Here is a 14,370-nt window from a genome sequence, read left to right as displayed (position 1 = left end):
TCTAGCTGCTTCCAGCTGAGGTCTGGGGCCCACTAAGAGAGGAGGCAGTTTCCTCCTTAGAGTCTTTGCTGTGGCTTTTATTCCCTTTGGCCAAGAAGACAGAGGGATTTGGGGTATGTAGCTGTGACTAAGAAGAGGGAACCAGAATGGTAATTACATTTGCCAAACTTTTGCTACGAGCTCTGCATATTTTATCTCTTGTAATACCCCAAACAATCTCATGAACAAAGAAAGAACAGCGTTTGGAATGTGGCAGAAATGGCTTCTCATTCTTGGCTCACCATGTGCGACTTTGCTCAGTGACTTTGCCTCCAAAATTTCTCACGTGCAAAAGGGGGTTAATGACCCCTACATCCGATGTGCTCTGAAGGGGTTGGTGCAGATTCCCCCCAGAAGCTCACACATTTACCAAGATGTAAATGTATGTACAGTGTTGTAGCACTGTAGAAAAAAAAATTAAAATAAATCATGTGTAATACACAGAGAGACATAGTACGCCATGAACACAACTAGGCATAACCATGTCTTCTGTCCAGGCCACAGGGATGCAGGTGACTGTATACCTATTTCTCTCATCTTAAGTCCCTTCAAGTGTAAGTCTCAAGACAACAGAATTAGTGTATTTTGTACTCTTTTTACAGCACATGACAATTACATTATAGGTATAGTAAAGAAATAAGCTCATAAAGTGAAGGGGCTCTAAGGGGATCCTTCAGAGTGTATGAGATTTCCAGAATTCCAGGAAGATGGGGTATGGAGTATGTCAAGGAAGGAAATAGAGAGATAGAGGTTCCAGCACAGGGGAAGCCCAGGGGAGGCTGCAGGGTGGCCGGTGTGTGTGTGTGTGTGTGTGTGTGTGTGTGTGTGTGTGTGCATGCGCAATGGTGCGTGCGGGCAGGGGGGTTGGGCTCAGCCTGTCAGAGCCGCAGGGGCCGGGGCTCAGAGTGGCAGGTTGGAGCATGGGGTTTGGAAGTGAGAATACAGACAAGGACATTGGTTAAAAGTTTATTCCTTGTGGAAGCAACTCCTCCCTGCTTCCCTACCTTTGGGTACAAAATGTCAGGCCAACCACAAAGGTTTGCCCCTGGGGACAAAAGCGTGTGAATGTCCCTAAGAAAATTAAGAAACTGTGTAAGTGAGTTAAGGCTACTAGTGTGGGAAGGAGCCTCTTTTGGTGAAACCCTCCTCTTTCTGGGATTTGTCAAGAAGGTCTTTTCCACACACCCTAAAGCAGAGACCATTTAGTCCAGAAACACAGATCTCCCAGCCAGATTTCTCCCTCCCAGAAGGAAGACTAATCAGGAAACATATTCAGACAATGGAAGAGAGAATCCTTAACAACGCTTTAGAATGATCGACCTGGCCTTTGCTTTTTAAGCATCGATAGACAGCTGTATATGACAACCAAGTCACATACAAGAGCCAGAACATGGCCAAGCCAAACAAAAGAAAAAAGCTAACTTCAATAAAGAAACAGAAATAAATAAGACGAGGATCTAAAGAAAACCAAGGGACAAGGCAGAACTTTAATACTCAGAAATTTGGGAAAATAATAAAACCATAAAATAAGAGAGGTGTTCTATGTAAAATAAAAAGCAAATAATGAGAAAGGAATTTTTGACAATTAGCAGTAACAACATATAGATTAATTATACAATTAACGATGTATAGATCTTCCTCCACTTAATGGGGCTACATCCCCGTAAACCCATGGTAAGATGAAAATATAAGTTGTCAATGCATTTAATCCACTTAACTTCCTGAGCATCATAACTCAGCCTAGTCTACCTTACACATGCTCAGAACACTTACCCGGCCTATGGTTGGGTGAAATCATCTCACACAAAGCCTATTTTTTCATAAAATATTGAATATCTCATATAATTCATTGACTACTGTACAGAAGGTGAAAAACGGAATGGTGGTAAGTGTGGGGGTTGTTTGGCCTTGTGATCATGTGACTGACTAGGAGCTATCACTGCCCAGAATCATGAGACAGCATCACCCGGGGAAGAGATCAAAATTCAAAATTCTGTATACTGAATGTGTATTACTTGCACCATCATAAAGTCCAAAAATCCTAGGTTGAACCATGATGGGTTGGAGACCATTGGTAATGGCTAAAATGAAAATCCAATCAAGAAGGTGAAAGCTGAAGGAATAACTGATAGTTTGTGTTTGCTTTTGTTTCTCTGGCCTTAAAAATGTTGTGATGGCTGGTGTGAGAGAAATTACTATCTGTGCTCCCTTCTGGGATTTTTATGATTTTAGGTCTCACAATGAGGTCTTTCATCCATTTTGATTTTATTTTTGGATATATTGTGAGAAAGGATCCAGTTTTATTCTTTTGCATGTTGCTATCCTGTTTGCCCAGCACTATTTGTTGAAGAGATTGTCTTTTTTTTTTTGTGTGTGTGCATTTGATATTCTTGCCTCCTTGTCAAAGATTAATTTGCCACGTAAGTGTGGAGTTATTTATTTCTGGACTCTCTAATTCTGTTCTGTTGGATCTATGTGTCTACTTTTGTGCTTATACCATACTATTTTGATTATTACAACTTTGCAGTTTAGTTTGAAATCTGAAATTATGATACCTCTAGTTTGGTTTTCAAGATTGCGTTGGCTATTTGGGGTGTTTTGCCCTTGTACACTAATTTTAGTATTATTTGTTCTAGTTCTGTGAAGATGCTGTTGGTATTTTGATAGAGATTGTACTGAATGTGTAGATCGTTTTGGGTAGTGTGGACATTTTCACAATACTGATATTGTTAAATATATGCTTATATTCCATCAGCATGGAATATCTATTTGTTTGCATCATCTTCCATTTCTTTCATCAATGTTTTATAGTTTTCAGAGTACAGATCTTTTACCTCCTTGGCTAAGTTTACTTCTGGGTATTCTATTCTTCTTGGTGCAATTGTAATTTTAGACTAAGAACAAAACAAGAGAAAATTGGAGAAAAAATGAGTGATGAGATCAGGAGGTCCAACTTATATGAATTTCTCAAAGAACAGCAGAGAAAATGAAAGAGAGGAATTTACATGTAAATATGTATAAGGAAGACAGAGAAGAATGAGCGGGGAAAGGAGGAGGAAATCATGAGGAGCTAAAGGAGTATACAGGTTTTCAAATAGAAAGGACTGCATTTAAAAAATTATATATAACTATGTGTTATATAATTTCAGAACAGCAATGATATGGAGAAGAGATTTAAAAGCTTCCACAGACAGGTGGGTGGGGGAGGGTAGCTGGCATCTTCTGCAGAAGATTCAAGTCAGACTGGCATCAGGACGCCTATCAAAAATACAGAATGTAGAAGTTAAGAGGCAAAGATGACTTCACACCTTATATCTTACACCTGGTCAAAAAATCAACTGTCATGCCTGGGCACCTGGGTGGCTCAGTCAGGTAAACATCCAACTTGGGCTCAGGTCATGATCTCACTGTTCATGGGTTCGAACCCTGTGTTGGGCTCTGTGCTGACGCTCAGAGCCTGGAGCCTGCTTCTGCTTCTGTGTCTCCCTCTCTCTACCCTACCCTGGCCTGCTCTCTCTCTCTCTCTCTCCCAAAAATAAACATTAAAATTTTGTTTAAGTAAAAAGAAATAAATAAATTATCATGAGAGAAGAATAAGAGGTCTTTGGATATCTAAAGGCTCAACAAGTTTAGTTCTTATGCAGAAGAAAGCTGTTGGAAAATAAGATCTGTCAGACCAAGGGAGAATGACCAGGCAGAGGAGTCCCAGGATGCAGAGGACAGTAGGTGTGGCTGGAGGGAGGACAGTGAGGTTCCAGGGCTTTTGCTGAGTTCTGGAAAATGGTGACATTCAGGAGGGAGAATGCTGTAGGAGATGAGATGATTGAGCAGCTGGATATAACTGAAAATGAACTAAGAATGCATACTTTGCTTTTCCACAGAGGAAAAAAAAATGTTGGCTAAAAACCCAGAATAACAAACAAAAAGCTGTACAAGTAAGCCAAATACAAAGCTTGCTAAAATATGGCATTTTGGGGGACTGTTGATGGAGGACAAGAAAAGATTACTCCTTTACACCCCAAGTCCCTCCTCTGGGTGTGAGTAGGGGAGAATGGGTCTGGGAGATGGGTAAATGGACAGTAACCATTACAAGAAGTCAATGCATTGTCTGAAGTTGGCAAGTCACAAACCAGGATAATGAGCATATTATCTAGAAAAATGATGTGGCCAACTGGAGACCCGCTATCTGTGATGGTAAAAAGAGCATTTGGAGAACAGGCCTGTGGGTAGGGGCATGGGGTGGGAGGCGGTTGCTTTTAAGACAAAAGCCCTCTGTGCTATTTGAATCATGTATTTATTTATTTATTTATTTATTTATTTATTTATTTATTTATTTATTAAATTTTGAAAAACACTTGTAAACCACAGGAAAAACCTAAAACATCAAAACAAAACAAAACAAAACCCACCCAAAACCAAAAATCCTTCAGGCGGCTTAGAAAATGGGCTTAACCTGGAAAGATGAAATTTAGCAGCAAATTAATTTAAGTCCCTGACCTTGCTTCAAAATCATGCACATGGATGGTACCACGGAAACATAATTTAGCTCAGTCCTCAGCCTCAATTCTGCTCGCGGCATGATTTACAGGGTGTGTGCTAAGGGCGGTGTCTCAATCTCTGTGGTCTCCTTAAAGGACTGGCCCTGAGCCCCTCAACGCCCCCCCTCCCCGCTGCCCCACCACCAATCAATTCCAGCTGAGGCTCTAAAGCAGAAACCTTTTCCTCCTCCCAGTGGATCACCCAGATCAGTATCATTGTGCATTCTTGTTTCCTCAAGTTCAAGCTTCCCAGGCTCTTCACCTACCCAGCTCTTAAATCCTTACTGGGAGCCCATTGCCCATTCCTCTGACTCTCCCAGCCCTTCTACTGGTGCTCCAACACTCACATTCCTAGCAGCAGATTTCCTTGTATTCTGCAACTTTTTGTCAGATGTTACTTTTCTGTTCTTGCTCTTTCAGGAGCGTGGCTTTCTTTAAGGGCATTTCTTCCTCTTTTGTCCTTTTAAGTGAGGATTCTTTTCTTTAATTATTGTTTGCTTGCACACACACACACATACATCAATACCTACTTCTATATTTATATCTATACGCCTACATCTATATGTCTACATATTACATAGTGTATTTAGGAGGAGCGGGCTTGCTGGGTATTAACACAATATGCATTTGACTCTAATAGATAATGTCAAATTGATCCCTAAAGTGCCAATTTCCATTGCCGCCAACAGTGTAGGGAGCTGTTGATACTCTGTCTTCCAAACACTTGGTATTTTCAGTCCTTTAAATTTACTTACTCAGTTGGGTGTGTAGGAGTATTTCATTGTGGTCTTAAATGACACAAATAAATAAATCAGATAAGATGATCAGTGAGGTTGAGCGTCCCAAGAAATTTTAAAGGGCCCATGGTCCGTGAGTTGGGCTGCTAGAATGGTCTTGGTGTCTATCTCTGGCATGCACTTCGTGACATTGGATGTGATACTTTCTCTCTTGGATCTGTAGGTTTCTCATATGCGATACACATAGCATACGCATAACAACTCTTTCTTTGTAGATCTGTGGTGAGAATTACAAATGATACATGTGAAGTGGCTGAAGCATAGTGGGTACTCCAGAAATAATGACTCTTTATGTTGTTATTTTTACTCATTGAATTAAAAGTCACCAAAGCATAAAAAGTGGGCAGAGCTCCAGGATACTGTAAGGAAGCAGCAGGGAGTTTGAGAGTTAACTTTTGAATGACCCCCTGTGATAGCTTGTATTACTATTCAGCAAATATTTACTCTTCCCTTCCCCAGCAAGAGCCCAGTATGCTGTCCTGCCCTATGGATATTGGGATTGGTCCTGAGATTTATTTTGGCCAATGGAATGTGAGTGGACATGACCTAAGCCGCATCCCAGTGGAGGCTTGGAATAAGTTTGCATGGTTTGGCCTGACCTCTTGTCCTCGAGCCCTCCACCATGGGAAGAGCGTGCCCCTGGTAGCTGATGACTCTTCAGCCTGAGTCACGCTTTGGAAGCCCCACTGGCTCTTACTATGCCATTTTGATGCCTTGATTCAGCTGTGAATGCCTGTGTTGAGATTTGCTCACAATGATGACTGTCTGAAACATATCAGAATTTCATTGTATATGGCAACAATAAAAAATAATAAACATGAAATAGACTTTCTTTGCAGAGAGGAATTAATATGACAGTGGACAGATACTCTCATATTCATCCCTGAAGCTGTTAGTGCTTGTTTTCTCAGAAACAGGAAACAATAAATACAAAGAGCTTTCTGCTTGGAAAAGAGAAAAAAAAAAACAGCTAAAGGAAACAGCACCGATTTAATTATAGTTTTCTCTGTGCTGATGATGAAACTTACAGGGTGGAAATAAATTCCACAAAACTGGAATCCTGAAGTATGGACACAAGTTAGATCAGAATATAGAACTATTTATAGTAGACTTTAGACATTATCTAGGGTGACCCTCTCATCTTCTTGTCATGAGGAAAGGGTTGATACTTGGTAGGAGGTATTCGCTTACCCTCCCCTCCACCCATCCACTCAGCTTTTCATCTGCCTATCCCTGGATCCAATCATTCATTTATTGAACTGATTGCCCACTGTCTGCCAGACACTGTACTAGGTGTAGAAGATAACAGAGATGAATCCAATAGAGAGTTACCATCAGGAAGAACATAGACAAGCACTGGAGAGAAACACGTGTCAGAACATCCCCACAGTGTGCTGTCGATGCTGCTAGATATCTGGGCAGGGCTCCTTCTCTGAGAGTCTGGAGCAGAGTACACGCTATTCTTACATCACGTCCAGACTTTTAGACACAGATTAAGCCCTGTCATTCTTTTGTAAGTCCCACAGCAGTTGGCACAGTGGAGCACACAGAGACGGCAGGTGATGGACATTATTTGATGTGGAGGTAGTGAAATCTTCTCCCACAGTTATCAAAATTTAGGGACCTGGCTAGCCCAGTCCTATGGCTTTATTTACGTGGTTCCATGCCATTACCCTGTGACCCACCTGGGCGACATTCTGATCTGTGCCTAATAGCCACCACTCATCCATTCCTTTTAAGACATTCGCTTCTTCTACCTAGTGAGTGAGGCAAAAGCAAGCCCTACATTCCCTTTTCAGCTTTAGTGTCCTATTCAACTTACCATTCACACCGGGAAATATCTATTGCCTCTATGTCATTTTGAGAATTATATCTTAATACTCAAAAAGCACTAAGAGTCTAGCAAATAGTGAGCTCTGAAAAAATGTTGACATTATTATTAGCTAATATATCTTCGTGTGCTTCTATGAAAATTTCTGAAATGATAGAGCCTTAACAATGGAAATGCTGAAAGAGCAATAAACTTAAAACACAGAGAGGTACTTGGTAACCAAAACTTGTCATTTCCACTTCCCTAAGACATGAAAGTTCCAGCTTTACCACCATAGATCAATGATGTATTGTATTACTTTCAATGAAATGTATGAAAAATAGCATCTGATTGCTATTTTAACTTGCAATTTTTGATTAAAAGTGAGCCTGCACATCTGTCAGATTTATTCTTTTATAGCTTATTTGTGTATTCTTGTGAATTGCCCGTTTAGAACTTTTGTCCATTTTTCCTTGTGGTGATTTTCTCTAATCTTAATGATTTGTTAGAACTCTTTATATATTGTTAATCACTATTGTATCTCAATCTGGTGGGGGTTACAGAATATATATATATATATATATATAGATATATTCAGACAATATATATCAGACAATAGAAACAGACCCACAGAAAATTCAGGTATTGGATTTATTAGACGTGAACTCTATACTCATATATTCAAGGAGTTAGCTGACAAAATGAAGACTTTGATAAGGAAACTATAAAAAAGTTTATATGAACAGTCTAGAAATAAAAAAAAATACAAGAACCTATATTAATTTAGAGCTCAATAGATGAATTTCATAACAGATTGGATAGACTTACAACAGAATTAGTAAGCTGGAAATCTGGTCAGTAGAAAATAAATAGACTGAAGCACGGAGAGAAAAAACACAAAATACAGGAAAAGAATACGAGACAGATGGAACATGGTGAAAATATATGACACAGAGTTACTGGGGTCCCAGAGGTAGAAGAGAATGAAACGGAGTAGAAGCTATACTTGAAAACATCATGGCCAATAATTTCCCCAAATGAAAAAAGACATCAAGTCACAATTTCCACAAGTGTTTTAAACCTTAAGCAAAATAAATGCCATAAATAAACCTATGTTTAAACACATCACAGGAAAACTGGTGAGAAAAAGGCAGAGAGAATCCTAAAGGCAGCTAGAGAAAAAGGGCATCTTACCTTCAAAAGAATAATACTTAGACTGAAAATTGACTTTTTTCCCCCTATTGGCAAAGAGGAAGCACATTTAAATGGATTTAAATATTTAAATGGATGTTCCTTTTGTCTGTATAGTTTTAAAATGATAGGCAGAAATATAATATGAAGGTATTTGTATTTAGGGGAAAATCCAGATGTAGAGGCGACAACCATATTCCAGTGATGTAGCCCATCTTTGAAATGGTCTTCTGTCTCATCTCAACTTGGCAAATTGCAGATTTACTTTACATGCCAACTAAGAAAATCAGGCCTTACAAAAAGAAAAACAAATATATCCAATCAGCTATGCTGTTCGTCAGTTTCAGTTCAGAAAAACTGGTGACTGCTCTTCAAGTCAAAACTTCCCAGGAGACATACCAATGCAGGAGGTAGAAAAGAACACCCTGTAAGTCTGACAGCAGCTCACGTGAACACTGGAATAACTGCCAGGCTTCAGAGGCAACTATTTTGAAGGAAAAAAGTGCATCCTCGGACAAAAATATTAGAAAGTGTGATATGAAAAAAGTGACTTTAAGGATTAATAGACTTTAGCTTTTAGAGCAGTTATGGATTAACAGAAAAACTGAGCATATAGTACAGAGAGTTCTATATACATCCCTCCCTACACACACTGCTTCCCTTATTATCAAAGTCTTGTATGAGTGAGTCACATTTGTTACAATTGATGAACCAATATTGATACATTATTTTTATTTTTATTTTATTCTCATTTTTTTATATGTGACCTAAATACCAATTTTACTGTTTACCCCCATTACATTATATATGTTTTTTTTTCTAGTCTATGCTTTTATTTACATGCAAATTTAGAAGGGGTGGTAAATGATGTAGTAGCCAGTTGTAAATTTTTTTTAGTGAATGTTTTCATTTTATTTACTTTTATTTATTTGTTTTTAATATGAAATTTATTGTCAAATTGGTTTCCATACAACACCCAGTGCTCATCCCAACAGGTGCCCTCCTCAATGCCCATCACCCATCCTCCCCTCCCTCCCACCCCCTACCAACCCTAAGTTTATTCTCAGTTTTTAAGAGTCTTTTATGGTTTGGCTCTCTCCCTTTCTAACTTTTTTTTTTTCCTTCCCCTCCCCCATGGGATGAATGGATAAAGAAATTGTGGTTTATATACCACAATGGAATACTACTTGGCAATGAGAAAGAATGAAATATGGCCTTTTGTAGCAACGTGGATGGAACTGGACAGTGTCATGCTAAGTGAAATAAGTCATACAGAGAAAGACAGATACCATATGTTTTCACTCTTATGTGGATCCTGAGAAACTTAACTGATATGTTATTTTTAAATAAAGTCCATAGTTTACATAAAGTTTCACTCTTTGTGTTGGGCACTTCTACGGGTTTTGACAAATAATATTATGCGCTACCATTACATTGCTGTAGAGAATAGTTTCACTGCCATAAAAATTCCTTGTGGTCTACCTATTCATCATCCCCGAACACCTGACAACCCTGATCATTTTTGTCTCTGTGATTTTGCCTTTTCCAGAATGTCATATTGTTGGAAGCATACAGTATAAGCCATCTTTTCAGATTATTTTCTTTCATTTAGCAAACATGCATTTAAGCTTCCATCATGCCATTTCGTAGCTTGGTAACTCATTTCTTTTAATTGTTAAATGATGTTCCATTGTATGGATGTACCAGGATATCTATTCACATATTAAAGAATATCTAAGTTTCCTATAGTTTGTGACAATTATGAATAAAGTTTCTGTAAACATTTGTGTGCAGAGTTTGTGTAGATATGAGTGTTCAACTCAAATGGTAAATATGTAGGAGAGCTGGATTATATGGTAAGGGTAAGTTTAGTTTGGTAAGAAACTGTTAAACTGCCTTTCAAACTGTTGTATAATTTTGCATTCCCAGTGGCAGGGAATGAGAGTCCCTTTACTTCACGTTTTTACCAGCATTTGGTACTGTTGATTTTTTGAATTTTAGCAATCTTAATAGGTGTGTAGCAGTATTTCATTGTTTTAATGCTGAGCATTGTTTCATATACATGTTTTCATCTGTATGCTTCCATTAGTGAGATGTCTGTCTAGACTTGTTTGCCCATTTTTAACTGGGTTGTTTGTTTTGTTGTTGTTGTTGAGTTTTTAGAGCTCTTTGTATTTGGGGTAAGAGTCCTTTATCAGATATGGTTTTCAAAGATTTTCCCCCAGTCTGTGGCTTATATTTTTCATTTTTAAAATACTGCCTTGCATAGAGTAGAAGTTTTTAATTTTAAAAAGGTCCAACTTAGCATTTTTTCTTTTTAAGTCATGACTTTGGTATCATATCTAAAAACTCATCTCCAAACGAGGGAGCTTTGAATTTCTCCTATGGTATCGTCTAGAAGTTTTATACTTTTTTTGTATTTTATATTAGGTCTAGGATCCATTTAGGGTTAACTTTTTTGTGAAAGGTGTAAGGCGTAGAGCTAAACTTATTTAGTTAATTAATTAATTAATTAATTAATTTATGTAACACATGGATGACTTATTTACTGAATTATTCAATTTATTTATGTAACCATGTAACATGTAGCCATGTAACACATGGCTGACTTATTTATTTATTTATTAAATTTATTTGTGTAGCACATGGATGACTATTTATTTATGTAGAACATGGATGTTTAATTTCTCCAACACCATTTGTTTAACAGCCTATTTTTTCTTCCTTGAATTGTCTTTGCTTTATCAAAGATCAGTTGATTATCTTTGTGTGGCTCTATTTCTGGACTCCCTAATTTGTTCCATTGATCTGTGTGTCTATTTTTTCACCAATAAACATGGTGTCATTTACTGGAGCTTTATACTAAGTTTTAAAGTTTGGTCGTATCTGTTTCCCAACTTTGCTCTTCTCTGCCCGTATTGTGTCAGCCATTCTGAATCTTTTGTCTCTCCATATAAACTTTAGAACCAGTTTGTCAATATATACTATATAACTTGTTGGGACTTATATTAGGATTGTATTGAGTAAATGGATCAAGTTGGGAAGAATTAGAATCTTATCAATATCAAGTCTTTCTTCCCATGAACATAGAATAACTTTCCACTTATGGAGATTTGTTTTTATTTCTTTCATCAGAGTTTTGTAGTTTTCCTCATATAGATTCTTTACATACATATTTTTACATTTGTAACTAAATATTTTTTAGGGGCTAATATAAATGGTATTGCGTTTTTAATGTCAAATTCCAATTGTTCAGTGCTGATATATAAGAAAATAATTTACTTTTGCGTATTAACCATACATCCTACAGACTTTCTATATTTACTTAGTTTCAGAAATTTTTGGGTGATGTTTTTAGGATTTTCTGCATAGGCCACTCATGTCATCTGCAAAAAAAAAAAAGCAAAATAGTTTTATTTCTTCTCAATCTGTATGCCTTTTATTTCCTTTTCTTGTCTTATTGCATTAGCTGCCAATACAATACTTAATAGGAACGGTGAAAGGGGATATGCTTGTCTTCTTCCCAGTCTTAGAGGGAAGGCTGTAGTTTCTCAATATTAAGTATGATGTTATGAGTAGGTTGTTTTTGTAGATGTTCATTATCAGATTGAAGGATTCCCTTCAATCTCTATTCTTAGTATGCTAAGAGGTTGGTTGTTGTTGTTGTTGTTGTTGTTTAAAGTTTATTTATTTATTTTGAGAGAAAGAGAGCACATGCTGGGGAGGGGCAGAGAGAGAGAGAATTCCAAGCAGGCTCTGCACTATCAGGGCAGAGCCCAATGTGGGGCACAAAGTCAGTAAGCGGGAGATCATGACCTGAGCCAAAATCATGAGACTAACACTTACCTGACTGAGTTGCCCAGGGGCCCCTTGTTGTTGTTTTGTGTGTTTTTTTGTTTTGTTTTGTTTTGTTTTTATCACAAAAGGGTGTTCAATTTAGAAGAAAGCCTTTCCTGGTTATGATCATATGATTTTCTTCTTTAGCCTATTGATATGATGGATTGAATTAATTGATTTTTTTTGGAACATTGAACCATCCTTCTATACATAGAATAAATCTTACTTTGTTGTGGTGTATAATTTTGTTTATACACTGTCAAATTTGATTTGTCAGTGTTTTGTTGAGATTTTTCTTGAATCTCAAGAAATCTCAAATTTTATGAGAATTTTCTTGTAAGGTCTCTATCTGGTTTCACTATTAGAGTAATGATGACCTCATAACTTATACATTTTTGGAAGATAATATAGGGAATTTGTATCATTTCTTCTTCAAATGTTTGGTAGAGTTTGACAGAGTAAACTATCTGGGCCTGACACCTTCTTTTTTGGAAGTTTAGTAATTATTGGTTCAATTTCTTTAATATATAGGGCTTACTCACATTATATATATATTTTTCTTTATTGAATATGGATAGATTGTACTTTTCAGGGAATTGTCTCATTTCATTCATGTTATCAAATTTATGGGCATATAGTTTTTCATAATATTCCTTTATTATCCTTTTAGTATTCACAGTATCAATAGTGATAGTCTTTCTTTCATATCTTATATTTCTTTCATATCTCATATCTCATAGTTTATGTATTCTCTTTTCCCCACCCTCTTAGGCAGCCTAGTTAGAGGCTTGTCAGTTTTACTGAAAAAAACATTTTTTGATTTTATTTATTTTTCTCTATTATTTCCTGTTTTCAATTCCTTAATTTCTGTCCTAATTTTGTTATTATTTTTCTTTTGCTTGCTTTAGGCTTATATCTCTTTTGTCCTAGTTTCCTAATGTGGAAAATTAGATTATAGAATTTTGTATTTTCTTCTCTCCTAATATATGCCTTGGGTGCTATACATTTCCTTTTAAAAACCGCTTTCCACAAGTTTTAATGAGCTGTATTTTCATTTTCATTTAGTTCAGAATACGTTAAAATTTCTTTTGAAACATCTTTAGCTCATACATTTAGGAGTGTGTTGTTTAATCTCCAGTATTTTGAGATTTTCCAGCTCTCTGTTCATTATTGATTTCTAATTTCGTTCCATTATGATCTGAAGGGCAGAGGTTGTGTGATTCTAATTCTTTTGAATTTGTTAAGGTGAGTGCTTTGTGCCTCAAAATGTGATCTATCTTGGTGAATGTTCCACTTGAGCTGTAGAAGAATGTACGTTCTCCTGTTGGATGAAATGTTGTATAAATGTCAGTGAGATCCAGTAGGCCAATATTGTTGTTCAGTTCAGTTATGTCCTTCCTGATTTTCTGTCTGCTAGATCTGTCAATTAAGGATGGGGTCTTAAACTCTAACAGCACACTTTGTTACTGTTTGCAGTTCTATCAGCTCTTGAGCCATATATTTTGATGCTCTATGGTCAAGTGTATACCTGTTAAGAATTGTTATATATTCTTGGAGGATTAACCATTTTATCATTATGTGATGCTTCTCTTTATTCATGACAATTTTCCCTCCAGAAGTCAGCTTTGCATGAAATAAATATAGCTGCTCTAGCATTCTTTTGTTAGTGTTACCTTGGCATATCTATCTCTACCCCTTTACTTTTAATGTATTTGTGTCTTCATATTTGTTATGTTTTTTTTTAATTTTTAAAAATGTTTTTATTTATTTTTGAGAGAGAGAAAGACAGAGTGCAAGGTGAGGACGGGGTGGACAGAGAAGGAGGGAGACACAGAATCCGAAGGAAGCTCCAGGCTCTGAGCTGTCAGTGCAGAGCCCGATGAGGGGCTCGAACTCTGTGAGATTATGACCTGAGCCGAAGTCAGATGCTTAACCAAAGGAAACACCCAGGTGCCCCTCAGTTATGTTTCTTTTTAAAAAACTTTTAAATGTTTATTTATTTATTTATTTGAGAGAGAGAGAGAGAGAGAGAGAGAGAGAGAGAGAGAGAACACAAGCAGGGGAGGGGCAGAGAGAGAGGGATACACAGAATCTGAAGCAGGCTCCAGGCTTTGAGCTGTCAGCACAGAGCCTGACGCGTGGCTCGAACTCAGGAGCC

This window comes from Panthera onca, chromosome C1 (genome assembly GCF_046562875.1).
Source record: "Panthera onca isolate mPanOnc1 chromosome C1, mPanOnc1 haplotype 2, whole genome shotgun sequence".
Lineage (NCBI taxonomy): Eukaryota > Metazoa > Chordata > Mammalia > Carnivora > Felidae > Panthera > Panthera onca.
The sequence above is the reverse complement of the archived record's forward strand: the minus strand, read 5'-3'. Positions refer to the sequence as shown.